Source organism: Ambystoma mexicanum, chromosome 9 (assembly GCF_040938575.1).
Source record: "Ambystoma mexicanum isolate Mex_15411 chromosome 9, UKY_AmexF1_1, whole genome shotgun sequence".
NCBI classification, from domain to species: domain Eukaryota; kingdom Metazoa; phylum Chordata; class Amphibia; order Caudata; family Ambystomatidae; genus Ambystoma; species Ambystoma mexicanum.
This window is the reverse complement of record NC_090931.1, coordinates 1,328,430,235-1,328,454,872: the sequence shown is the minus strand read 5'-3', so window position 1 is coordinate 1,328,454,872 and position 24,638 is coordinate 1,328,430,235.

Here is a 24,638-nt window from a genome sequence, read left to right as displayed (position 1 = left end):
TTTTACTCAACAAGCTACCATTATACAAGCAAAGTATGGTAAATTTACTGTTAGGCCGGTCATCTATTATTCTCAAAATGTTGTACATCTCCTTCTATATGCTTCGGAAACCAAGCCAATAGTAGAGGACAAGGTTTGGACCAGTTTGTAGGGCAAATATTGGCACAGCATTCTACATCTTCATCATGCACTCCGGCAGCTTGGATATTGTATGAAATTGGTTTAATTTCCTTGCATGCTCGGTTTATGTGGCAAGTTGTTGCCCTATTTAGGAAGTGTATTCTGGCTCTTAATACAACTACAGTGTTGGGATTACTGTCTGATTATGCCTTCGCTTCCATTCATACATTTATCACTAGGTGTCGAAAGTTGGTAGTCCATGCCGTGTCATTAGAATATGTGACTTTATCAGTTCTCTACAAAATCCGATAAGTGTGAAAACAAAACTTTTTCAGAAAGATTAGATCATCACAAGAGAGAAATGCAAGACATATCGTGGTTTCAAAGATAACCTGTTTGTTGAAAATAAATATAGTAATCCTGAACAGTACACTTTAAAATCTCCATCTCAGTCGCACAGAAGTGATTTAATGCGATTGAGATTCAATCTTTGGCGTACTCGTGAGGTGTTAGCATGTCAAAGAATTATTAATCATTCTGAAAGTCATTGTCGTTTTTGCATGAATTGTGATCAGATCGAGACACTGAGACACTTGCTAGTGGAGTGTCCAGGTCTGATGGACAAATGGCTTAAATACTTCAAAAAGGCAATGAAGGACTATCTAGAGTGTTCTCCAGACTACCTCTGGAAGTGTATTCATTCTGGGTTCCTTACACACATACGAATCAGTGCCATTGGATTCTTGAATGAATTGAACTTGAAAGAGACACAGATATAGAAGTTCCAAGAGGCGTGTATACACTTAATTAAGTGGTCACTTATTAGACTCACGATATTATACTTTATTTGACCTGGAATCTGTGTTAAGTGATTTTATATTGTTTTTAGTTGATTTTTGTTACCCTCTTTGGTGTTCATTTCTTGGCTATCTTTGATTGTCATTGTTTTCTTTCTCTTATGTGGATTTTGTTTCAGTGCTTTGAGGGTTTTAATGTTTATTCAATTTAAAACAATCTTTAATTGTACATGTTCATGATTCATTGTATTTAATAATGATTATCTGAAATGTTTTTTTTTAAAATATTGTAAAGGTGACTTATGCCAGCTAAATCAATTAAAAAAAAAATAGAAAAAAATACATCTTCTACTATGCATTTTCTAGGGCTCTCTTTGCGGGATTTTCTCAATTTCTTTTCTTCCAATTACTTATTTTTGCCTATAGTTGCCACCTCCCTGTATTCCACCAGTATGGTCTGCATTTCTAGGTTAAAGCCAGCATAACAAGGAGGAACATAAAGAAAGGCAGGATGCATTTACTCAGGCACAGCTTTGCTTCCCCGGGCCCATCAGGTCTCTGCCTCCACTTCCCCATCAGTGGCAGCTTTAAGACAGAAGACTCCACAGGCTAGAATAAAAAAGGGAATGAGGTGGCTCGAGAGTGGAGGCGGGACCAGTGATGTAGATTGGAAAAAGGAGAATTCTGGTGGTCTTCGATGTGACAATGATACATTTTAGAAATGTTTTATATATGTTTTTTGTGGTGCAAACTGACTTAATGACCTCCCAGGGTCCCACTTTGATACTTAAAAACATTTAGCCACTTACGGGTAAGGTGATTTGCCCAGGATGATACATTGCGGTCGACTGGAAAAGCTGTGAGTTGAGCTTAGTGTTCATGGTCCCACATTCTTCAATCTGCAGCACAATCCACATTAGTATGAATTGACCAGAAATCAGTGAATAGCCTTTGAAGGTTGATTGAGGCTGATGGCTCCCAATGATATCAGAGAGAGCCAGAAGAGCAGCAGATAGACACAAATAATGGTAATGGTAGCTGTCTTGACACCGATGCATGCCAGAAATTAAACAGAAGATACACCACTCTTGTCAAATGTGACCGTGTCAAACACTGATTCACTGCCATCAACTATTGACATGTTATTTGTGTATTTATTTGTACATGTATAAAGTGCATTAAGCCCAGGGGCATCAAGGCACTGTTACAGTTCAAGTTACAGAAGCAACGTGCCGAACATTTAGATATGGATAAAGTGCAGGCAAATTCAAGTACTGCCTTCCATAAAGAGCCAGGCTTTCAGACATTTAAGAAATGCCCAATGTTAGTGTTCTGCTCTTATGTCAAGAGTGAGGGCGTTCCAGAGTTTGACTGCCATAGCTGGGAAGCTGCCCCCCGCCCCTACTCTGGATAGTTTGTGTTTGAGCAGGCGGTTGGTGTAGGCCGTTCTGGTTGGTCACCACGTTTGGGCTTTGGTGAACTTCTTGGAAAGGTAAGTTGGTGCTGAGTTGGAGAGGCATTTATGTTTGATCGGCAGTGCTTTAAAGGTAATCCGGTCACTTATGCGGAGCCAGTGGGTGTTTCTTATTGTCTCTGAGATGTGGACTTGCCTGGGGAAGTTAAGGGCAACACTCTGCATTATTCTGTATGACTTGCATTTTGAGATGTTGGAGTGGAAGGGCCTGGAAATAAGGCATTGCAGTAGTCAAGTCTGGAATCAATGATTGTTTGGGCAATCGTCAGACAACTGCCATGTCTGATGAATGGTCTAGAAGCGTTGATTATTTTGGACGTGTACGCTGCAGAGGCGATGGAGATGACTTGGGGAGAAATAGAGAGTGAGGCGTCAAGGTAAACTCTGAGCGTCTTTACGAGTTGCCAATGGTGAAGGAGGCATATTTTCTAAGCCATGACTAGAGCTTCTGCTTGAAATATGTGCCGAGTCAGCAATGCAAGCATAGTGCATTCAGTGTCTTAACTTTATAATCCATAAAGTCTTGGGACCTTTATAGGGATCAGTGTAGCCTTATGTTTAGGAACCCAAGCCTCACAAGCAGGACTGAACACATGGGCTGCTATCCAGACTTCAGACTCCAAACTGTTTGGGATGTTTTTGCCAGCCCCAAAATCCCTCTTTTTTAACATTAATAATAACTTGTTTGCTAGATAGTGCTTGATAACTTTGTGTTAGCCCAGGGCAGGTTATATACCTGTGTTAACATTACCTCTGAACTAGTTACAAAACCTCACTTCCTTATGGTAAAACCAACTGTCACGGGTGGACGGGGCTATAGAGAACTCTGGAGATTTCCTGGTGTGTCTCTACACCCTTGGCCTCTTTTGTGTGGTAACCTATATTATTTCCAGAGTTTCTTATAGGAAAAGGCTTGGTCTTGCACAAAACAATGTGTAAAATGGGGCCGCTTTAAAGATTATTTCCAGGGCCTCTTTTGGTTCCCTTTCCACCCCTGCCTACTGTCTATCTATGTGCATTCCCCTGTGGTCATCTTCGGATTGCCCTCTACTCCTATCAACTGTCGCATTCCTTCCATCACACCAAATGGTGTTTCGTATTGTGTGCGTGTGTATGTCCATAGGAGGTGGCTGTCGATGTTCGTTGTGTACAATGTCGGTTTTGGAGTGAGCGAGTGCTGGAAACCTTCCACTTTTCCAAGTAGTATGCTTTATTATTGCTCCAGGGCCACTGTATGCTTGGTGCCCTTTCGGAAACTACCAATAACGGCCAGTATCTGCAGCATGCACGGGTTTGCAAAAGGACAGACAGACACCTTCATACTCGACAATAGTGAATGTGTAGATGCTTGTCTTTAGAACACGTTTTACTACTGGAAATAACATATATTACTATTCCCTAATTTAGAATAATTAATGTATTTAAACTTGTGTGGAAACATTCCTAATAAAATTCCCAAAGGTGACATCCTGACAAGTCTAGAGATGACAAACAAGGATTTAACAACAAGCAAAGCAAGACATGTGGGGCCATACAAATCCCAAAGTCTGTAAGTGACTGAAACCTAAAAGGCGGTCTTGATCTAGACCTAGAAAAAAACATACCAATCTATACAGTACATATCCAAAAACCCACACGGTTACCTCAGTGAACCCTTTGCTCTATTGTATTTTGCTGCATAGCAATAACTTTCAGTTGGCTTCATGTTCTCTATTGATCCCTTGATCCCTTAGCTGTGACCCTGCCACAGTCTTCCTGTACCTTTCCATTTTTAATATTTTAAAAGTAGAAATTAGGCATACAACAAAGCACAATGTGTAAGGCCTTCCTGGCAGAGGAAGAGGTGCTATTTATAGATGGTGTTATTTGTTGGAGATTTCTGCCTTTTGGTTACTGACATGATTAAAAGTGTGATTGTTAGATTACACATGTAGTGTGTTCCTCTCGCCGCCCCCTTTGCCCATCTTTCGCTCTCCTCCTCCTTTCTCCTTTGACAACACCTGACAAGGTTTCTAGACAAGTCCGATCTATGAAAGTGTCATCCAAACAGGTGCTCCCCTGCTCCTCCAGAACCCTCAAGGACCATATTGACACCCTCGCTCCAGCCTTGGCAGATTTCTGTAATCACTCTCCCCAACTGGAACTTTCCCCTCACCCCTTAATCACTCCCTTGTGCACCCCCTCCTCAAGAAGCTGTCTGATGATCCTACCTTCCCAGAAAACTATCGCCTAATCTCCATCACCCCTTTCCTGGGCACACTCTTGGAAAAGCTGGCCATCTCCCAGCTTACTCTCCACACTGAATCTGTTGGTTGTCTCCATGACCATCAGTCTGGCTCCAGAACTGCCAGAGGCATGGGAACTGCTCTCCTGAACACCTGTGAAGATCTGCTCTCTAACCTTGATTCCAGCATTCCTTCACTCCTCATCCTCAGTGATCTTTCCTCTTCTTTAGACACAGTCAACCACGCCTTCCTGATCAATTGACTCTGTGAGAACCTGGGCATCATGGATCAGGCCCTGCAGTGGCTGACCTCCTTCCTCTTGGACTGCCCCTCCCAGGTCCAACTTGGTCCCTTTTTCTTCGCCACCCCTCACTCTACCTGTGGCTTTCCCTGGGGCTCTATCCTCTCACCCTGGTTTTTCAACCTCTACTTGGCCCCTTTGGCCCACCTGAGCTCTACCTTCTCTAACTTTCAGTGTTATGCAGATTACACTCAGATTGCCTTCAGGCTCTCCTCCGCCCCCTCTCCTCTCTCACTCATTCCTGACTGTCTATCCAAGATTCAGGATTGGTGCACCTCTAACGATCTCTGCTTTAATGCCAGTAAGACAGAGATCCTTCTCATTGGGAGCCCTGCCCCTGCTTTCCCTCTCTCACTCTGGCCGCCTGCCTTGGGCTCTCTTCCTTTGCCTTCCTGCAAGGCAAAAAACCTTGGTGTCATCTTTGACTCCGCTCTCTATTTCTCTCCTAACATCTCGGACGTCACCAAGAAGTCCCACTACCAGCTGCACCTCCTCAAAGGGACTCTTCCCATTCTCACTTTTTCCCAGAAGTTCACTGTCTGTGGAGCCCATGTTCTCTCTACTCTGTGCCCTCTGCAACTAATCCAAAACAGGACTGCAAGACTTATCCTTGCCCTCAAGCCCAGGGACTGTATCTCTCCAGCCCTGAAATCTGTCCACTGGCTTCCGGTGGCTGCAAGGATCAAGTTTGCATTGTCCACACGGCTTTCTGGGGCCAGGGCCCCCACTACATCCAATTCTCTCTTCCAAAATACCTTCCTTCTCCAGCCCTTTGCTCAGCTACCTCCAACTCTCTAAGGGTTAGACACTTCTCCAGCCAGAGGGGGGGGTGGTAAATCTCTCTCCTCTGCAGGTGCCTGGAATGGTCTCCCTGTCCCTCTCAAACTTGAGCCGGACCACTGGAAGTTCCGGGAACAGCTAAAACATTACTCTTCTCCTCTGCTTTCTCTCTCTCCCTCCCTTGCTGATTAGAGGTGCACCAATCTTGAATCGTGAGAGAGCTTTCCGGGGCATTTACTAACTTCCATAGTAAGGTTTGGCAACAAAGATGTATTTTACATCAAATGGATGTGACATTGTACTCCAGGAAAACCACTTCAATGGCAGTGCTCAATGAGAGACGTAAAAGACTAGGAACGTTCCAATTTGCTCGTCTCTTCAAGTTTTGCCAATGCCCATATATCAGCTCAGTACAAGAAGACATGCTTGATAGAGCTGAGCTACGGAACCAGTCGAAAATCCCACGCCCTTTTGGATGAGGGAACAAATTTGATCCATAGTCAGATGCATCTTCAATCCAACCTGGTCCAAATGTGGAACACCATTTAATTTATAATCATGGTGAATGCCCAAATAGTTACGCGAGGACACCATTTTAAGTGTATCCCCTTCTATCTCCCATCTCACTTGTTGTTCATAAACAGGTAGTGGTACCTGATATACACATTGTACACTCAACACCCATGTCTCAACCCAGTGTCATCCTTTTAGATTAGAACCTTCATGTAATAAATGGTGTGTACTGAAACACCCCGTTTTCCAACTACAACCTCTACTTGGCCCCTTTGGCCCACCTGAGCTCTACTTTCTCTTCTAACTTTCAGTGTTATGCAGATGACACTCAGCTTGCCTTCAGGCTCTCCTCCGCCCCCTCTCTATCTCACTCATTCCTGACTCTGTCTATCCACGATTCAGGAAGGCATTGGCAATAGGTACATCTCTCTCAAGGGCCTTATATATAATGCCTACATGACTAAAGCCACTTTGATGCCATCTAGTAGCATTGTCCAACTTTGTACTATGGCAAATTAATAGCTAACATTTGCTCTTGAGAATTTATTGGGCACATTGCTTCTTAGTTTAAAAAAAACTAAAAAAGATATCCTATTTGGTCATGGCAAGGAACAGTCACTAATTAATCTGGACACAAAAAACCATGCTGTGTTTGTGTTTAAATACAGGACAGGAAGTTCATGTCTGTCTACTTAGGAGGGAGGAGGCAGCGTAAAAAACAAACCTCAGACCAGATTGCAGCAGAAGAAAAGTTAGTCATAAATATATCTGAAAGGAGACTAAATAAGGCGGAGGAAGAGACTCTACAAAAGGGTCTAAGTTTCGTACCTACTTACGGAACCACTTTGTTTGACACGAAGATTGAACTATACAAGTTTGTTCGCAAACTCAAACTTAAAGTCTTTTTCAAGGAACTGGAGACACAAGAAAGTTTGATTAAGATTCCAGACTATCAAGAATTTAGAACCAAAAGTGGGTTTGTTCCACCTATCACGGTACCATCTATAGAAATTTTCCAAAAACTGGTCACCAGGGACCTTGAACGCATCAGCTATAAGAATCCTCCTCACAGGAACCTAAAACCTCACGAGATGAAGTTAATTAGGGACCTGTATAGTGACAAGAGTATTACCATCCGTCCAGCGGACAAGGGAGGAGCCTTAGTCATTCAGAATACGGTTGACTATGACGCTGAATGTAAAAGACAGCTCCAAGATCATACTACATATGCCACCCTGGACCATGATCCTACTCCTACAATCAAACAGAATCTGGAGAATCTTTTGGCAAAAGCACACGAATTGGAGTGGATCAATGAGCATACACAAACATTTCTCTTGAAAGAACATCCTAGAATACCTAATTTTTACACGTTACCGAAGATCCATAAAGATGCTACTAAACCACCAGGTAGACCAATTGTTGCAGGTATAGAAAGCATTAACCAACCTCTAGGCATCTACATTGACTTCTTCCTTCAGCCGCTAATACAAGAAACTAGTACCTACACTAGGGATACCACCCATTTCCTACAGAAACTTAACTCCTTGACACCTCTGCCAGAAGATTTGATGTTCACTATAGACGTCAAAAGCTTGTACACCTCTATACCCCACGATTTAGGGATAGAAGCTGTAGAGTGGCTTTTACTGAAAGCACCAGAGATACGTGCCCAGAAAGAATTCATACTGGTACTGTTACAATTTATTGCAGATAATTCCTACTTTCAATATGGGAACCAGTTTTTTCTACAGACTGCAGGAACATCAATGGGGGCCATCATGGCACCTTCATATGCCAACAGCTTCATGCATAAAGTTTTCCATGCAAAGTAATAAAATCAAGAGAACCGTCATGAAACACTGGGAGATCTTTAAGAATGACATCCGAGTACAAGATCTATTCAGCGAGAAACCTGTCTTTGCTTACCAACGCAGTAGGAACCTCAGAGACGAACTGGTGCAAACCAAACCCACAACAAAAGGACTCATGGCACAGCGTATTGGGACTTATCCTTGTCTTCATTGTGTCAACTGCAACTTTGTTATCAAAGGGAACATCATTAACCATCCAAGAACAGGGCAGAAAATTATGCTTAAAACCTTTGGCACCTGCGATAGCAGTAACGTCATCTATGGCATTAAATGCCCATGTGGGAAATTCTATGTTGGACAGTCGACACGAACAGCCAAGTTGAGGTGGGGTGAACACTGGTCCTGTATTCGTAATGCAAACACTAATTCTTCCGTGGCACGTCATTGGATGGCCAATGGACATAACTTGTCACAGATAAGATTTGTGATTTTGGAAGTGCTAACCAAGAATAGTCCTCATGAGGATTTATGCCAACGTTTGAACCCCAGAGAAACATACTGGATTGACAAACTTGGCAGTTTGGTACCTAATGGACTAAATGAGGAGATTAACTTTCACTTTTTCCTCTAAATGTTTTCTCTGATTGTATGTCGCAATCTTTTGTTTTCTCTTAGTGTATGTCACAATCTTCTGTTTGGATCAGATGGCACCTAGGTGCAGATGGCACCACTACACACATGACCTGAATGTTGATGGTCATTTGGAATGGATATAACTTCTCACATACACATGTAAATGATTCTCATATAGTGACCTAAAGGCTGCGCATCCTGGAGTCCCTTCCAGGACCCAAGGTGCCGTCTTCCTAGACGACACCACTAGCAGCATTAAGGAACACGCATATATTGCATAATATAGCCACGAGTTTTGGTTTTAAGGGGTTATTGATTGTATAATTACATTTAGGCACACATGAATACTGTGCTACATTTTCTCCCGACCTGTGTTCAACGAACAACAATTACTGTTAACATTTTATTTTATTTTATTTTATTTTATTTTATTTTTTCCCTCTGATTATCCCCATTAATTTTGATGTCCCTATTGATTAACCTGCATGGTAATTTTTGGTATTTATTCTATTTCCATGAATTCCGCATTTTTCTTTGCTTTTCAATTTTTGTGATCACGTTGTCTATAATATGCCCAGGATGTCCCATAAATATTTGTTTTCATGATTTTCAAGCCCATTGGCTTGCTTGCAGACACGGGTCGTGGCTCGCGCTTTCTAGCGAGGAGCTGCGATCACGTGTCACATAAAATGAGGTTGCTTGGCAACGCGCCGATGCAGCAAGGACATTCTGCTTTCGGCAGACACAGAGAGAACAGCTCTGCACCGTTTCCTTCAAGCGGTAAGGCAGTTTCCACGCTTGCCACTACTTGATGCGTTACTATATGCTTGAAAAGGCTCCTTATGCACACCTTCTTGTTTGCAGCCACTGCTCATCGAGCCTGGTGCTGCTGTCTGTTTTTTGAAGCTTAGAAAACACCACTATTTACCTACAAAAGGTAATGGACCATTTTCCCTTCTTAATTGGTTACTTGACACCACTTCTAACCGTGGTACTGATCTGTTTTCTGTATTTTCTTTATTTTTCCATCATTTCCTGCCTTCTGATTCTGCATATGATACTACCGGGTATGTGCAATCTTTCACATGTTATTTTATGTTGTTTTATTTAACCATTTGAATGATGACTGTTCATGTTTATGTTTACATACACATGCTTTGTTGGATATGGGATTGATTATATATGGACACTATCTATGTTATGTTTAAATGGATTAGACTTGCCCTGATGAAGGAATTGTTTTATTCCGAAATGCATTGGCACAATATAAGTCTACAGATAGAGTGACTTGTGGCAAATTCCTCCTCACTAAGGACAATATTAGTGATTATACGTTATTTTTTTACAAAAAACTTTGGTTGGAAGGATAAAACCAACATTGAAAACTACAACAGGTTTGAATTTTTTCTTGAATCAGCTGTAATGGTCAAACTAACTGCATTTAGAAAAATTTCAACTAACATAAAACCCAGATTGGGATTTCAGAGAGCGGCTGTATGATTGGGTATTTCACCTAATCTTTTGCTTCTACATCTCTCTCAAGGGCCTTATATATAATGCCTACATGACTAAAGCCACTTTGATACCATCTAGTAGCATTGTCCAACTTTGTACTATGGCAAATTAATAGCTAACATTTGCTCCTGAGAATTTATTGGGCACCTTGCTTCTTAGTTTAAAAAAAACTGAAAAAGACATCCTATTTGGTCATGGCAAGGAACAGTCACTAATTAATCTAGACACAAAAAACCATGCTGTGTTTGTGTTTAAATACAGGACAGGAAGTTCATGTCTGTCTACTTATATCCAACAATTCTTGAGCAATTCCTTGGTCTGGGATTATTTAAAATTGAAATTTAAAACAGAACAAGGGAAATTGAGGGACCCTGGTACCACGTTCCAAGGGCAGGTAAGTAATGTCGCCTACGTGGAGAGGGGTTGTGGAGTCTGTAAAGCAGCTTTTGTGTGAATGACTGTATCTTCAGAAACTGAGGGTAGGCACGCTATGTGCTGCGGGACTGATGGCATTCCTGCCTATGGACATTCTGCAGGAAGTGCTCATGAGCGGGAACCATCAAGCCTGCATCACTTACTTCTCCGTTTTGTGGAGGAAAATTGTAAATATCTTTGAAGTGTTATCACGAGGGAACGAGCCGTCAATGTTTGGAAAACTGCTGTGACTGCTGTTGATCTCCCTTTTCTATTTGAGTCTGTACTTTTGCATCCTTTCTATCCTTACCTCTTCATTTTAGGAATGTTTATGGTAAGACTGTATGTGAAAAGTTTTAATAAACTATGACACATAAAAAAAAGAGAAATATTACTTGTACTTTTTATCTTGATGGTGTAAGCCTTATGAAAGTTAAACTATTTGTTTGAATTCTGAGTGAGATTTAGCAAACACATGAGAGATTTAGCCCACATTCATAAGCAAGCTGTAATCATAGCCCAGAAAAATGGTGCAGTAATTCACTATATTAATTCTCTTGGTTGTCAACCACTTGAGGTCATTAAGAGCACATATTACGCTTTGCCCTGTGCCATTGCTCTTAATGGGGGAAAGTTGTCGGGAGTCGACTATACCAACAGCTTGCAAACTATGGAGAATTATTTTCTCAAGAGGCTTTTGAGATTACTGCCATCTGCTCCCAATTGAGTCAGCCATAATGAGCTAACCCACATTTTTATTATTGACACTTTGGGCCTCATTACAAGTTCGGAAGCTCGCCAGATTACCACATCGCCGAACTACAGGTTTGGAGGTAAGGCAGTGGAACAACTCCTGCATAAGTTTGGAAGTAATTCCTCTGCTTTACTGCCCCAAAATGGCCAAATCCGTGGTATTATTGCTGGTGGTAATACCACCAAAATCTCCATGGAGTCCAATTAATGCGGACTAAAACTGCCTACCACCATTCGGAATCTGGTGGTAATACCACCGGTGCTAATACTACCAGGCCAATTGGTGGTAAAGGTAATACTGTTTGGTGTTATCTCTGTGATATTACCACCAATATACCACCAAACTAGTAATGAGGCTGAATATTTGATCAATTGTTAGATTCTGTTTCTGCAACCCTCTTAGATAACAACGACATTTTAGGCACAGATAAAATCACTATTTTTATTTATTTCTAACATGCCATAGCCTGCAGGCATCAGGCTGGTCGACTCCAGAACGAGGAATCAGAGAGAGAAAGTTGAATTAGTCAAGATTTTAAATAGAGAACACTATTGGACAGAGACTCAAAAATTAGCACAAATTAAAAAAATGCCGAGGAAGCACTTTTTTTATTTGCGCTCATTGCAGAAATGCAGCGGTCACCTTATCCTCAAAGTGACCTGCCTATTTCAGTGTGGGCTGGACAATAGCTCAAGATGTGCTGGCTATTCCCATTGCATACATTAGTGTTGGGAGCATGCTCTGCAAAATGCGTATACAAAAGATGCATGTCTATCTTTGTTTGAAGGATAGAAGGATAGAAATTCACGTGGAAGAGCAGCGATTCAGACCGCTGCTCTCCCAACTCAAGGACAATACATGAAAGGTTCAGAAAAATCCTCATATGCATTGCCCCTTCCCCTGTGCATGATCCAAAAAAGCAAAGGAAAAGGTCTTGTATTTTTTGCGCATTCCAAAGCACATCGCGTTTATGGATTAGTGATGCTCATTAAAATGCACAGAAATGTCCCTTTGTTTGCACAGCAGTGCAAAGGGAGTGAAAAAGGGCATCTGATGATCGCAACTGGAGTGCAGCTTTTCCTGGGGCAGTGCGCATCGCCTCACTTGTGCCAATGCCCCATATGTTAAAGTCGCATGGCACTATCAAAAGTATCTCATATATGGTTTGCAGGCCTTATGGCTGAAAATGGTGAGTTGCCAATCGGTACAACAGTAGTCAAATTGGCATGGCACTGCAATTGTGTACGTGTAAGCACTTTCTGCAAAGTTGTAGAAGAAATGATTTTGCACCGTCTATTCTTCTGCCCGAGAAATCAGCCGTAAACCATAGCACGATTCAGAAATCACCCGGTTTCATGCAAGATTTCTGCCATTCATTGGTGATCTCCAGACCGCTAGGGCATGGCAAACTTATTTTGGACTTGGTTTTAGGATAATCATTAACCAGTAGAACTGAGTTGAACATTTTATTTTTTGGGGGGAAAATGCTTGGACTCAAATATCAATATAATATATTTGTACTTTAATAATTGTTTTATGTTATTATTGGACTATTTTGAGCTTTTCCAACAGATGAATTTATTGATAGATTAACAACCTACAAAATTTTGTAAATACGCAGCCCTTCTGTCCATAGAGGGTGTAGCGCAGCTGTCTCTCTTTTGGCTGTAACTAAATCCCTCCCACCAGCTGAGGGCAGGTAGATTTGGAAAGAGAATACACTTTGCCTCCATGTTACACTGGGCTTTCCTGATGTTGGCACTAAAGCTGGTAGTGTTGAGAGTTTATGCGTTTTGTTAGGCACCAAAGTACAACTGGGCGTCCCTGGTTGGTTTCCCAAACAGTCACCTAGCGTAGAATTGCAATGATGACGCCTTTCAGTCACCCTCCTGAAGGTGTGCCCCCAGCCGCACCGTCCCCCTCCTTCTATGTGTTGAACTTCATGCTCCTGTAACTGGCAGTGATCAGGGTAAGGCACTGCTGATAGCCTCCAAGATGGCGACTCCATGTCCCATAGTGTCATTCTAGTCTTCTATTTTTTCTTCTTGTTAAGACACTCATGGTTTGCCCACTGATGTACGCATTCCGTTTGCCACGCACTGCTGACTTACTGTACAGATAGAGCTCTGGAAAGTTTATGAGGGTGATGTAAGAAGGAGGCAACAGTACCTTCTTATGCATGTATTCTGCTTCCGGTCCCATGCTCTTGCTCTGAATTAACATGGCCCTCCACGTGTACTCTGCTCCAAAGCTTGCACTGACACTAATGTTCTGTGTTTGTGCAGTCTTCCAACCTTCATGTGCTTCCCCAAAATGTCCCACGCAATGTGCTGCGTCGGGTTTATCATGTGTGGCAAGTGTCCTGAGTGGCACAGAGTCTCAGGCCTTGGGGGGCAGGGTGCCTTGGCAGGGTGTTTGCCAAAGTCACGCTTTACCGGGATTCCAACAGCCAGCTGTGCCAACATACAAAATTGCTATTGCAGCAAGCCTCACCTATAATGGAACAGAAGTCCAACTTTACCACTGGATAAATACCCCACAGGTCCCCCTAATGACAATCCAGGCAGCATACCTCCTATGCTGTCCTTTAAGCCTACCAGCTCTTTCTGGAATGTAGGTTGCATCCTGGCAGTCTCGGGAACTGGTCGCCACTGGAGGAAGGTGAACTGAGGCATTCCAGATTTTAATAATGTTAATTTCATATAGATGAAAGAGGAAAGAAACTACACTGAAGCAGACACATGTTAAATGAGTATCAAACCCATAAGACTTATCAAATTGTTCCACTGCTCAAGTTGTCCCAGAGAAAAATTGATCACATGGAACTTGGCTCTAATTTAAACAAAGACCAATCTTTAAACTCCTCTGCTTCAAACTTTGAGCTAATTGGCCAACTTGGAACCTTACAAAATTACTGAAATATTACATTCCCCAGTGACATCTAGCATAAGCCTGTGAAAAGGGCCTGTGCATGGTAATAAAAAAGAAATAAGGTTGTGGCTAAAGATCGCTGAGTGCTATTGGTCCAAAAGTATGGAACAATACACTGCGAGACTTAAGACTCAAACTAGACCACCTGAAGTTCAGGAATTCTCTGAACACAATCTTCTTCCATCAGGATAACTCAGACTAAACAAGACTCCAGGACGCACATTCTTTGAACCCCAAGCCTTTTAGTTGCATATGGCCACTTGCAACCTGACTAGATGTTTCCTGGTGAAACTTGTCTTATCTTTACATATATGCAATGTATTTCATACCATCCCACGCCACTTACAATCCCAGCTTGCCCCCTTTCCCACCTCCCAATCTCGTTCACCTTACTGGATCTTTGTATTATTAAAAAAAAAAATCAGAAGAGTTTAACAGGCCGATTCATGGAATGAATGTGCGCTGAAAAAAAGGCGCACGCGTGCGAAAACATGCGATTCGCAGTGAAATAGCGAAAATCGCAGTGCAAGTTCGATTATCGCATAGAAAACAGCGCACATCTATTCATGGAAGTCCGTGCACGCGCAAAATGTGGGATGTGAGCTGAAAAAGTGCGCGGCAGACGCTGGCGCACAGGTCATCGAACGCCGTGCGATAAGGCCACAGCGAATTTGCACATAGCGCGGCGCACATAACAAAAGTAGGCGTAACACGAGGCGTTATACGCAGAATGGGGAACAACTCATGAAAACATGGGCGTCACAGGGGACGTACAGGAGGCAAGTGCGCGGAACGCCCACACACTCGCCTACAACACGTATTCATGGAATCGAATAGGGAAAAACAGCGCACGGCCAAAGACGTGCACAGGCCCATACATGTCCGCCACACGAAAGCAGGCGGTAGCGTCCCTGCGCAGGAAAAAAATGTTCGCCAAATTGTGCGCTAACATAAAGCACCTATATACAGCTCTGATGAATGTCCCATACTGGGCCCTCTTGGACAAATGACGTGCAAAGGGGTACGCGACAAACACGGACACCCGCTGTGTGAATAATAGCGTGTGCGTGTATTTCGGGGGTGCGTGAGAGGTTCTACACGCGATTGTGCTGGGTGCGTGTATTTCAGGGGTGTGCGAGAAGTTCCACACGCGATCGGGCCCGGGGGAGCGTGTGCGTGCATTTCAGAGGTGCGCGAGAAGTTCCACACGCGATCGGGCCTGGGGGAGCGTGTGCGTTGTAAGAGGATCCAATTCAACACTACAGCTAAGTCAATGCCTAGTCTAGAATACTGAATGAAAACCCTTATTGATATATCTTTATGTCCAGTTCATGCGTTCTGGATGACTACCCCTATATAACACCCCTCTCTTGGAATCCCCCTGACCCTACTGAGCCACGAAGTAGTTCTGTTTTGCAAGTTTAAAAGGTTTATTTGATAATTTAAACAATAGATATATATATCATACTTTATAATAAATTAATAATTGAATATGACACTTAATCTGAGCAGTAATCAATAATGGATAGTCTGGCACTGGCACACTTGTGAATAGGAACAGAAGAATAAGGTGGTAGAGAATGCTTTATATAAGTTCAGATGGATGCAATGTTGAATGACATGCAATACAGAAAATACTCAAAATGATTTCAACAAAACAATGTAATCACTTTTCTCTGGCAATCCACTCCCCCCCCTTTATGCAATGCAAGGAAATGGAAGGAAAGCACACAGTTCTCAGAAATTCAATCAAATGTAATTCAGTTCACCCCAGCAAGCTTAGACCACAGAAGTTGGAAACACAGGCCAAAAATGCTTTTATATGTGCTGGCAATGAAGTGAAAAATATGCTAAAATGCTTTTAATTCCCTCTAGAGGTTCAGGGTGAGTGGTATCTAGTTAATATTAGTCCAGGCTCACTCTAGCAATGATTCAGGGATGGTTCTTAAGAGGCAAACGAAATTTAGCAGTTCAGACAAAACAGCTATCTTTTTACAAGTAAAGAAATCGGGCCAAATCGCAAATCGCGGCAAAATTTGCGAGTGCAAGAATCGTGATTACGGAGAAAGTATAAGGAGTAGGTTGTAAGCTTGTTGAAAAGCTGAGTTTCTAAGCTTTCAGATGAAAGTTAAACCAAGTTCCTAGCCCAAACGGTTCCAGAGATACGGACGATTAAATAAAGGTAGTTTTTCGGATTTGAAACTTTTAAAGTTTAAAACGACAGGTTACAGCTTGCAACTAGAAATGACAGGTGACAGCTTTGCAAATGACAGGTGACAGGAGACAGTTCTGGTTAGATTAAAATAGATTGAATTATATTATTTTAACTAAGAGATTGGTTCTGCACAGTTCTGCTAGGTACTCACAATATATTTAGAAATAGAATGGGCCTCGCCACGGATCTGGTCAGGTTTTCTTCACTCGCCACGGACGGTCTCTGCGCACAGCGGTCTGGGTCAGCTCTCTGGTTCTGCGAACAGCGGTCTGGGTCAGCTCTACTCTGCTGGTCTGGTCTGGGTCTCTGGTTCTGATCAGGTCTGTGGGTCCGGATACAGCAGTCTCCGGTTCAGCTGGTCTCTCTCTGGATACAACACTGCTCTCTGGCAAATGGCAAGAGTTCTTGCAAAGAATTCAAATAGCTCGCCTGGCTGTGATAATGGCAATGATTTGAGGCCTGCTAAAGAGGGATTTAGCTTGTAGTTGACCTCTCTGCTAAAAATTCTGAAGTAAAGTCTTGGTCTCTGAAGGTGGATAGATTGAAGTCTCTATGTTGGCTCTCTGGAGGTTGATGGAGGTAAAGTATGGATTTTCCCGGCAGAGCGTCCCGCAGCAAATGGAATTGAAGGTTCCTATCTGTCCTGACTGTCTGCTTTTATGTGTTTTGAAAGTGGGTGGAGAGGCTAGCTTTCTAGGCCCAACCCCTTCAGAGTTCTGATAGGTTGGAGAATTCTTTGTGTTCTCACTGGAGAGCAGGATTGTGTGTCAGAATGATGTCATTTAATGGCTTTCAGAAAGGACACTCCCCTGTCAAATTGCACACAATCTATATTTTGACCCAAAAGACATATTTGCACAGGTACACATTTGTTTAAAATTACATGCACCCATCACATATCACAGGAGGTATACCCTGTCCAAATCTGCTCTTCCTGAGAGCTTGCATTGAGAAATGGCAACATTTTGCACTTTTTAACTGGTTTTGCAATATCGGACATTAACCCAAATTTACACACATGTGCGCAAGGAGTATGGACATTAATTGATGAAGTGTCAGATTTTTAACATGCATACATTTTAAGTAATACCCTCTTAACTGCTAGCTTGCCCCCAGATCATACCACCGGTTCTAAAAACCTCTTAAAATGTGGGCAGAAAAATCACAAGAATTATGGTATCATTTATAAAATTTTCACAAGTCCGCTCTATGAATGATCCATCTTTTTAGAGTTATGTTCTGGCCCCAAAGGGATGTGGTTTCCCCCCAGCACAAGGTTGAATTACTGGTTTTTCCAGTTCTGCCAAGCCAGCTTGCTCTCACATGCAGTGCTCCTCCCCTTGCCTTCCAGGAGGAAGCCACATTTACGACTCCCACCAATAAAACATTTGCCTGAGTCAGGACAGGGCTTTGTTCATTTCCTGCAGAGCCCAGGTAATTCAATCAGAGAAGTGTCATATCCCTTTTGGTGGGAACAGCAAAAGGCAGCTATGCCTGGGAACACAGCTGTTGTGCAAGTCTCATCTCCTGTCGGGGGTAGCTGGTGGGCAGAATTCAGTTCCTTATGCCAGGCCCCAGCTAATGTCACTTTTAGTTACCCAGTTTTCTGCATTCAAATAAAACTAACCATTTTTACATATGCAGCTAGAATGCTGATTCTAAGTTTAAAACTATGACATTCAAACAATTGCAACCTATGTGACACTCAAAAGTAGGTCACTCATTTCTTTTAAACATTTAGATTTTTAGTGTCTTTCAGTCCAAATTTACTTAAACTGCTGAAATCCACAGCTCAGCCAGTCTTGTTATAAACCTTCAAGTCACTTCAGAATATAACTTTACATTGGATCCACCTCTCAGTAAGTCTTTCTTTGGCCTGCTTTGGGTTCATTTATTCAGTTTTACACAAAAAAGTGTGGTGTTGTTTTAAAACGCCGGCTTTCTGATAGTGGTGAGTACTGGTAATGCACCCATTTTTGGGATTTAAGAAAATGAATTCCCCACAATTCTAGGTTGCTTTTGGCAATCAGCATTGCCATTCCCAATGGTTTCAGGCTACTGTGTGGGTAGTCCAATGGTGGTTTTAGGCAGTGCCCTTCTGTGCCCATAACATCGGCAAAATGGGTGGCAGCCTATTCTTCATGCACTTCCCTGGGCATTTTCTGGGAATCTCTGGCCATCATGATGTTTTCAATGCCAGTACTGCACAGTTTTTGAGGTAGGGCTCGGATGCATGGGTAAAAACATCCCACAGCGTGTATTTCAGGGGTGCGCGTGAAGTTTTACACGCAAATGGCCTGTGTGCGTGTATTTCAGGGGTGCGCGAGAAGTTCCACACGCGATTGGCCTGGGCGCGTGTATTTCAGAGGTCCGCGAGAAGTTTCACACGCGATTGGCCTGGGCGCGTGTATTTCAGAGGTGCGCGAGAAGTTTCACATGTGATTGGCCTGTGGGCGTGTATTTCAGGGGTGCGCGAGAAGATTCACACACGATTGGCCTGGGCGCGTGTATTTCAGAGGTGCGCGAGAAGTTTCACACGCAATTGGCCTGGGCGCGTGTATTTCAGAGGTGCGCGAGAAGTTTCACACGCGATCGGGCCTGGGGGAGCGTGTGCGTGTATTCCAGGGGTGCGCGAGAAGTTCCACACACGATCGGGCCTGGGTGAGCGTGTGTGTGTATTTCAGAGGTGCACGAGAAGTTCCACACGCGATCGGGCCTGGGGGAGCGTGTGCATGTATTTCAGGGGTGCGCGCGAAGTTTTACACGTGAATGGCCTGGGTGCGTGTATTTCAGGGTTGCGCGAGAAGTTCCACACGCGATTGTCCTGGGGGCGTGTATTTCAGAGGTGCGCGAGAAGGTTCACATGCGATTGGCCTGTGCGCGTGTATTTCAGGGGTGCGCGAGAAGTTCCACACACAATCGGGCCTGGGGGAGCGTGTGCGTGTATTTCAGGGGTGCGTGCGAAGTTTTACACGCGAATGGCCTGGGCGCGTGTATTTCAGGGGTGTGCAAGAAGTTCCACACGCGATCGGGCCTGGGGGAGCGTGTGCGTGTATTTCAGAGGTGCGTGAGAAGTTACACACGCGATTGGCCTGGGCGCGTGTATTTCAGAGGTGCGTGAGAAGTTCCACACGTGATTGGCCTGTGCGCCTGTATTTCAGGGGTGCGCGAGAAGTTCCACACGCGATCGGGCCTGGGGGAGCGTGTGCGTGTATTTTAGAGTTCCGTGAGAAGTTTCACACGCGATTGGCCTGGGCGCGTGTATTTCAGAGGTGCGCGAGAAGTTTCACACGCGATTGGCCTGTGTGCGCGATTCCATTGGACCAAAGGCCCTGACAGCACAGGCGTGTCTGTGTCGTGACACGCGCAGGCATTTCCCTGTACCCGGGGGAATGTTACAAGACCAAAAATTGCACGTTCGAGTGTCAGCCCGTGTAATTGGAGGATAGGGCCTGCGTATACGCGGAAGTGACGTTGGACGTGTGGTGCGGTTTAAAAGGTACGTGTAGTACGTCATTTCCTTGTACGTGCTTCTCGTGGAGAGCGAGTGGGTGAAATCTGTACTTCTTGTCGGTTCACACGCAATTTACTTCACAGCGTTTCTAGTTCGTACTCCCTGTTACCTCTGTCAGTATTTTTCTGATTTTCTCTTCGACCTGTTTCCTCAAACAGCGTTGACTTCTCCTTTTGTCCTGTCTCCTCAGACAGTGTACAAATCTTCTTTTGGCGGGGGTGTTGCCAACGCGCACACGCGCATATTTTTCACGCTCTTTTCTCAGGCAGGCAGTGAGTCGCGCACGTATTTACCAACTGTGCTAACCCCGTGTGTAGAGTACCCCTTCAGAGGTCATTGTAGGCTGCGTGTGACACGCATACGTTCATTTTTGTGTTTCTGGGTGCCACAGCATAGTGCGGGTTTCTTTTTCCACGCACGTGGTCTACGAGGGGTCGCGTGCACATCATTTTCTGTTTTAGGGGTGCCTGTGCATTGCATGACCCGTCATCTTTCCCCAGGGGTTCCATACAGCCTTGCTAGAGCACTTGGGTACGAATTCCATCTAGTACCCTATCCCTTTGACCCCCAATTGCCCAGGACAATTGTCTACTGCAACTCCCATACGCACAACTCCATCAGTGCCATGGCTGGGAGGCGAGCAAGCGGTAAGGGTGGCAAAGGTGGCCGAGCCTCAAGAGGTGGGCGTGGTAGGGGACGTGGCCAGGATTTGCAGACTACCCCTAGCCCCCCACGTGTGGAGGACCAGTCAGGGACACACATCCTCCCCCCCATGGTTGAGGGAAACGTGGCTGACACCATCCCTGCTCAGCCCTTGTTGGACCGGCCCGTTGTGGCACCTGACCTAGCACAGGGTGTCTCCCAGGTTGACTTCCAGGTAGCCAAGTCTAGGCCACGGGTGGCGGCGCAAGCCAGTGTCACCAGGCCACGTGGTACAGGGGCAGCCATGTCATCTGCTGCCCCGAGTAGGCGGGGTGGGGAGGCTGCAGGGGCAGCTGCAGCTCTGTCCACCCCAGCTCTGACTCTCCCAGCCAGGACAGTGTTGGTCCTGGTACATCAGACTGAGGTTCCGGCTGCCATCATCACACTTCAGCTAATGCCTGCAGAAAGTCATGTGGTCAGTGTGCCATCGCACACTACTACTACACAGTCCACCGGTGCTCCTGCCTCTAGTGCCCAGAGTGGCGTAGGGCACTCCGGATCCCCACCACCCACAAAAAGAAAGAGGAAGAGTGCTCGTCCAGTACAGGCTGATGACCCCGACACGGCTACACGGTCCGGCACGCCAAGGAAGCCTAGCTTCAATGATGCCGAACTGGATGCACTTGTGCAGTATGTGTCCGAACATGACGCCGAAATGTTGGTCACTTCAGGGTGTAGGATCACACCTGCTCGACGTCAGGCACACTGGCAGTCCATCGCGGACAGCATAAGTGCCCTTGGGTTTGTGAGGCGCACAGCTATTGAGTGCTACAAGCGCTGGAACGACCTTAAGCGCAGGGCAAAGAAAAAGCTGGCCTCAAGTCATGCCACAACTCTGGTGACTGGAGGTGGGTCTCCACAAGAGGACATTGAACTCACTCTACATGAGCATGTTGCTGGGACCTACGTCACAGAGGAGCAGATCCAAGGTGTGGGAGAACTGCCAGATTACGAGGCATTGTCCGGTGAGTGCACATGCATGTGTGTGTGATCCATGTATATGTTGTTTGTTTGAGGGGTTCTAGTTGAGTGCCAGGTCAGGGTGTGTGTGTCTGAGTGTTTTGGGCCACCCATGTGCTTCATCCAATGCATTCGGCGCCCCAGGATTTCGGTATTACAGTATCCCTTCTGCCCACAGTAGGCATTTTGCACTACATCGCGCCAGTTGCCCTTGAAGTGGCATCTTGCAACAGCATTGTTCCGTATTTAGCTGTGTTCATTCAGGTTGATTGTTGAAATTCACCCGGTTCTACTGCGCATCACTCTGCCCTATTGTCACATATATGACATGCCTATGGTACATGCCATCTGTGTGATGGCATGTGTCATGTATGTGTATTGGACATGCCACTCCCAGGCCAAAGTGTGATGGCACTGCTAGCCAGCATGCAGCTAATGTGTTGCTCTTCCATCTTGGTGTCATCAGTGTCTGCCATTTTCCTCCCCTTCCAACTCATGGACAGTGCATGCATGGGAGGGTTATAGTCATGTCGGACATGTGTAAATCAAGTACTGGTACTGTAACTTGTCTGGCCTAATTGCGTGTCATGGTGCTAATGCCTGTTTCCATTTTTTGTCTTTCATGTTTTTGCTGAGGATGACGCACTTGATGCCGTTGAGGGTGAGGAGATGGTGCAGGCTCAGGAGGGATCTGAAGCATGACCAGGCACCAGTGGGGGACGTGGTTTGGTGATGGGGGAGAACCCTCTCTTGCTGCAGGCCATACTGTCCAGGGGTGTCCCTGGCTGCACCTCCGCAGAACTCTTTTCAGGTGTTGATTCGGATGAGACCTATGTGGATTCGCAGGTATGTGTTCATGGAAGGGATACTGTTCTGTCCGACCCACTTGCACCGGGGTAGAGCCCACTATGGGGATGTCAGTGTTGGTAGGTGCGCCTGTGGTGGTTACGGATGCAGGGCCACACTCCGCAAAATCTGATCCTGTTCCTGGGCCAGCAGATCAGAGGGGAAATGCAGTCCTGCAGCCTCAGGCAGTGTCGACACAGCAAGGCGCAGTTCGCCTTGCCCCAGACAGGTGTGGTGCCCGCCAATGCGGTGGCCGTCCGCCACCGGGCAATACCGCATGGGAGCAATCCATATATGGTATGGCTAACCAACAGGCAGCATCATCAGAAATGATTGCTCAAGCCATGGAGAGGGTGGCCACTTCCATTGTCCCCCCAGAAAGGCAGATGGAGCTACTACAGCAGGCAACAGACTCCATTTGCCAATAATTCAGGGAGGACATGTTGGCGTCCAACAGGGACAGACAGGCGGCCCTGGACAATCTGAGGGAATCAATTTCTCTAGATGCCCAGGGACAGAGGGAAGCCCTGAGGGGAGAGGTCCGGCACCTCAGGCAGACTCTTGTGGACCTTGAGGCTTCCACTGTCGCCAGGACGGAACAGCTGCTGGAGCACGTCACCCGTACGCTCTCAGCAGAGATGCAGGCAACTCGGGCGGAGGCCCGGGCAACTCGGGCGGAGGTCCGGGCAACACGTCGGGTGTTGCATGGGGATCTCCGCACCATATCCCTCCAGAACGAGGCCTTCCACACCCGCATGCTTGCTGCCATGGAGGACCAAACTAGGGCTTTGCGTGGGCTGCCTCCCATAGCACCACCACCTCCTGTGGCAGCAGCAGCAGAGGTTGTGGAGAGCGAATCCAGCAGTGAATCTCCCACGATTTAGTAGCCGTGCAGGCCATGAGCCCATGGAGGTGTTTTTTTTTCCCAACATTCACACAGGTGGCTGTTGGTGGGCACCCTGTCCTCGGACCTCCTGGGTGGCCTCCCCCACCCCCCTGGCCCACACATGGCCATTTTTGATTTTTGATTTTTGATTTTTTGTTGCAGTGTGTTGCCTTGTGTGGCTCCCGTGGGCATCCACTGTATTCCGGCTGGGCACATGCAGGCTTGTCCTAAGTTTGGGTTAAATGCTTGGGTTTGTGAGACACACACCCCTCCTGCTTTCCATTTCCATGGGCTTGCAAAGGGTGTGCCCAAGTGACAGTGACTTACACAGTGACGTTGGACTCCCACGACATGTGTGGGCAGTCTGTAGTCAATGATGTGTATATATTCCTAGTGCATATTGTTGTTGTATTGTGCACTGCATGGTGTATTGATGTGTGCTTGTGCATCCATGTATCCCTCCTAATTTGCAGGTTCATTCCTCATGTCTTCACAAAGCCATCCACTTTGGAGATGGAGTTCATGTTGTGAGCAGTGGACTTCCAGATGTGCGTGGCAATAACACTGTACAGTTGGAGGTGGTGGATGTGCTGGCATTCTCATGTTGTAAGACTACGTATCATTTACCTTAGTACTGTCATGTTTATGCTATGTTGATTGTATTGTGGTAAGTATTTGGTCATGTGTGTTGTTATTTCTACATTTATGTGGGCATATTGTGTGAGGCCAGTTTCCATTAGGGACACTGTACTTTGTGACACGTGTCATGTTTGGGGGATGACTTTGTTTGCTCTCACATAGCATGTCATGCCATGGTGTGTTGGGTGGCGGTGCTAGGGAGGGGTTGGGTGACATGGCACTGTTGTCATGTTGTATCTTGCAAGGGGGTCATGATTTTAGCAGCATAGAAGTGTGTCTTTTGAACACAGCATTGGTGGTGTTTGTGTAGGTAGGGAAGCACACAATGGAACACTTCCAGATGTACAATCTCAGGCTGGTATGGTTGTGACAGTTGACTGTCCATTGACACATCATAATTGTCAGTTACAGTCATCATTGATTGTCAGCTGGTATGTGCCAGGGCTGTGTGCACTCCACAGGGGTGTGATTTTATGTGAAGCAATTAGCCACGAGTTGCGTACGGGCTGCCTCACCCCGTGCCCTTTCCCCTCCCATGCGCAGCGGGCATGCATGTGGTTGGGGATGTGGGGGCACCACCATGTCCACGGCCAGGCCCCGGCGTG